This window comes from Limulus polyphemus, unplaced genomic scaffold, assembly GCF_000517525.1.
Source record: "Limulus polyphemus unplaced genomic scaffold, Limulus_polyphemus-2.1.2 Scaffold221, whole genome shotgun sequence".
Taxonomy (NCBI): domain Eukaryota; kingdom Metazoa; phylum Arthropoda; class Merostomata; order Xiphosura; family Limulidae; genus Limulus; species Limulus polyphemus.
Window position 1 is genome coordinate 104,381 of NW_013665831.1, and position 4,811 is coordinate 109,191.

Consider the following 4,811-nt stretch of genomic DNA (forward strand, 5'->3'; position numbering starts at 1 on the left):
CTATATATATATATATAGTTTAAATAATGCTTGATAATTAATGTTACCAACACTTTGTACGTACCTGGTGTAGTGGCAAGCTCTGCCGAAATATTCGCAATAAGGATAGTACAACATAGCAACATAGCAATCTTCATCTTATATTCTGTTTTGCCTAAAAAACATCATGTTCATAAGATTAAATCTCTTCCACTAGCTAACTTCATGATCATCTTAATTATCTCAAAGTAGTGTTAATATTAGAAAACATTTAGGAGATACTTAAACAAGGTTTACATTGAGAAACAAATTTCAGCTATCTTTTTGGAGATACTCATCAAAAATACTCATTACACCATCTTTCATAAAAAGGAAGACAAAAATGTGCTTCTGAACGTAGTACTGAGAATTAACTGGTGGATGCTTTTCCTAATCATATCTCACTGCACACTGTGAGTTAAATACACAATATTGTGTAAAGTAATATATAATATAAAGGTTAGATCCATTATTGAGGAAACACAAGTTTATAAACAAACAGGTTTAGACACTTTCACATTTCCTTCTCAGTCCAGTTTACTTCGGTATTGTTTCTATATACACATTAAGTGTTTGTAAAAGTAGTTTTTAAATACATGCATACTGACTCATCTTTGTGTTTATTTGTTGTTTAATTTCATGCAAAGCTACTCAAGAACTACCTACACTTGCCGTCCCTAATTCTAAAGCAACAGATGAAAGGGAAAGCAGATAGTCAACAGCACTAACCGCCAACGCTTTGACTACTCTTTAACAAAGAATAGTGGGACTGACCGTCACAATTCTTAAAGTCCCATGACTAAAAGATTGCAAGTCGAGCTTATTGACCACCAAGCACTCATCTTTATGACACAGTTAAAATGGGGTCCTTAACGGAAATGATCGTGAATAATCGAGTTATTATATTGGCTTCAAACGTACTTTAACTGCTTAGCTAAGAAAATTATTATATAAACCACGTACTTTAAGTCATTACTTAAAAATAAAAGTCCTCATTTCGAAGGACCGGGTTCAAACAAACACGAAACTTGTGACCTACCATAGAATATGTTTAGAACAAAAAGTAAGATACATTATCTATAAGCATGATTTGATAATAAACGAGCGTTGACTCAGTGCATGATAACACCAGCTATTCTAAAAATCATACCTCCAATTCCGTCTCATATAATTTTTCCACTGATGTTTAAATGTCTGGTAAATTAAAAGGTCACTTAGGTTGTATAGCTTAAACTGGTCGTAAATGACAAACATTTAAACATGGAAAGACATTCAGAGTATAGTTTCGAAGGATATATAATTAATGTATAGAGAAATAACAATCTGTTTACCTGATGGAAACTCTTCTTACTCAGCTGCTAAATTTTCTTGATGCTATGTCCGTCACATGCAGTTTATATACAGTTTGAGTTTTAACCGTTTTGATCTACAACTATTAATATACAGTAGAAACAGATGAAAGTCTGTCCATTGGTCTAATTCAAAATCACCCCTCTTGTGAAACTATTGTTATCTTCCCGGATACAGTTTTATTTTTCTATTTACAGATTATGTTGACGATAACTGATATATTAGGATTTATAAAAGAAAAACGGAAATGCAGAATATAAAATGTTATAGCTAAAATACCGCTGTTTGTGGGAGACGACATTTTTCCGAAGATGACCTTCTGGTGTTATTGTGACAGCTTTCAATATCAAAGTTAGATGGGATCTGTGTAGCGCCAAAACTCAGAGGCTTTATTATTCTACAAAGTTCGTGAACCGGAAATATTAGATCACCACAGCTGAAGTAGAGATTGTACAAAAAAGAAACAATATATATACATATATAAACTACAGATAGAGTTGAATGCCTCACATAGGTATTTAAATACGTCATTACGAACAGTAATATGGTAATGTATGTTAGGAGAAGAATGGTAATAAAACAGGAAATGGCAAAAAGTAAGCACGCAATAATGAGACTTATAGACGTGCTCTATTCAGGTTGGCAGTGAATTTAATTGTTATTAAATTCACATGATTTCATTCGATAGTCAAGTGTGTAGAATATAAAATTCCTAGCATTAAATCCTATGTTAATGATGAGCCACAAATTCCATAGTTTAGATATTAGTTTTATTTTAATATGATATCAAAAACTCCCTCTCTCCGTTTGTGCTCCCGTACAGTGGCTTAACGGTAAGTCTGATTGTTTATAGCGCTGGAAACGATTTTTTGAAATTCTTCGTGGGCACAGCTCAGATAGCCCATTATATATATATATCTGTGCTTAAGAATAAGCAATCTCTCTCTGTAACCCACAATAATTATGTATGTGTACGAAATTGTGATGCTTATTGTCATGCAAAGTTCCATCCAAAAATTTGTTACTAAATTGATAGCTATTTTTTCCTTGTTATTTTGTTCAAAGCTGTAAAAGATTATTTTGTGATGTATTTCTGTGGGCCATATTCTCAGTGCTGTTTTCCCGTTATTTCACATAATAAAAGTGTCTCCTTTTTAAGTAAAATTCACACTCAACAAAGCTAACATCATAATTCAAGTACCAATCAAAGTTTGATCTCGCACAGATTGGCCAAAAATGCAAGTTAGATGAATCTATTGCTAAATCATTTAAAGAAGCTTAATAATGGCCATTCTTTGGAGGATTGAAAATATATGTTAGCCACATTCATGAATCATACAAACGGAGACGTTTTGCAACATCACTTGTGAACATATGAACAGCGTCTTGTGGGAAGATAAGCCAGTTAGTGTCTTATGGGTAACATAAGTCACTCCAGGTTGTAAAATTATGCGTCTTGTGGTGGTTACATAAGCCGGTTAAGTATACAGTATAAGGTTTTTAAGGTTACTGAAGCGCGCCGAATGAGCAAGATAATACATTGTATAGTTATACAAGTCGGCTATATGGGCGGAACAGTATACATCAAACAATTATAGCTAATTCTCACTACAAGTGACCCAGTCTTGGCAGTCAACGCATAAAAAACAACTAAAAAACTGAATGAAAGGGAATAAAGCAACACTAGTTGTAAGTTTCATTTACGCTCTAGTTGCTTATTGTTAATCTAGGGACGGTATGGTTTGTACAATTTATATCAGTCTATAACCATTGTACTTTTATTATGGTTTTTATAATTGATGTTTTTCTTTTTTAGCCTTCTTGTCTGAAGAGATTTTTAAATATCATAATAAGCAAGAAGATGCTATTTTTTATTCAGGTGTATTATTCATTTACTATATATACACGTCATACTCTTTATTATATACTTCTAATTTAAAATATGCCTGTCTTACATTTATTGAAAAGTTGTGTCCAGTTTACTATTCAACAGATTTAATTTAGCTACTACATTTTATACACCACGTGAAGTTTATTATGTGTTTCACATACTTTATAAAAATATGTTCTTTAATCTACAAGTTTCTTGCCAGCCTGTGTTAAAATACAATATCAATTTAGAAATTTTTCTGTGCTAAAATATAACGTTTGTTAAATATTTTCTGCCTGTTTACGAGATTTCAAGGATATATTAAAAACTTTGACACTATGTTTTAAAACAAGTTCTCTAATTTATTCTTGAGAATGTATAGATTATAAAGCTTAATTGATTTTAAAAGTAGATATAGATATGTTAGTGTATTTCATGTAGTAGAGGTTTCATTTCTTGCGTATGAAAGAACTATTATGTTTACATAAAACTTCTATTATTCTGTCTTATTTTCTACAAGTCTTCGTCTTTGTTGAACGTATTTGGTCTTATATTTCACAAACCAATTTTTCCCTACATTTTCAAGTAATGGATTGCAAGCATTAGTTATTTTCTTTGGCCTAACTATCTTAAGCCCTTTGATTCGCCACCAGCTAATATGTTTTTGTTTTTTTTGGGGGGGGGTACCATATTTTTTGTTGTCTTGAGAAATCGCTCTTTTGTATAGTTTCTTCGTTCAGGAACGATACATACATATCCTAGATGTGTCCTGGGAATAATAAAGCAGTCAAACCTGTCATTTATAAAATACCCTTTATTTCTTATATTCCCTATTCAACGCATGTCCTAAAAGTTGAGACAAAGAAAATCCAAAACAAGTTTATGTTTGTTTTTTTTAAATTAAGTCAGAAATAAAGAAACACGTTCGACAAGAAAACAAATTCAACTAGATCAGAAACATGCGTTTTTAACCTGCAAATTTCAAGGATAAATTAATAGTTGTTGACAGAATATGAACGACTTTCTTATTGTCAAAAAGGAGATAAAGTATTGTTACCGAACATAGACCACGACCGTCAAAGCAAACACTGAAAACAAGCTCCTAGAAGACAAAGAATTATTTTCATTTTCAAAAGAAAAACGTGAACACAATCCATTACATTATTCTGTTATTTGCAAAATAGATATAAGCTATCTACGACAGCTGTATACACATATATACATAAATTCGTACATTTAGTTTCTATTTTTTCTTCCCTGTATGGAAACGAACTCGATGAATTGTTAATAATCAGGCAAAAGTATTTGACACAATTTTTTAAGCACCTAGCCAATATTAAAGCATAAAACAATATGTTTTTTATTGCGTGTGTATCCTAAATATTCATGTTTTGTAACCTTAATAGTAAGCGGAACATCTTATTCATTTAGCAAGACCAGAGTAATTTTACCAAAGTAAAATAATCGGTTTTCAACTACTAAATATTACTTGTTTGTTTGCTTTGGGTATTCGCGCAAAGCTACTCAAGATGTTTTTGTTTGTTTGTTTTTTGAAATTTCGCGCAAAGCTACT

The 4,811-nt window shown here is 31.7% G+C and overlaps 1 long non-coding RNA gene across 1 annotated transcript in view; it reads right to left on the minus strand.

The window, feature by feature from the left end:
• LOC111085067 overlaps nt 1–1,448 on the minus strand; it is a 2,352-nt gene extending 904 nt beyond the window's left edge. Inside the window, exons 1-2 of the long non-coding RNA XR_002609922.1 lie at nt 1,350–1,448; nt 65–154 (exon numbers count right to left, since the gene is read on the minus strand). This is a non-coding gene — a long non-coding RNA (uncharacterized LOC111085067). The remainder of the gene's footprint in view (nt 1–64; nt 155–1,349) is intronic.
• Nucleotides 1,449–4,811: the final 3,363 nt, after the last annotated feature.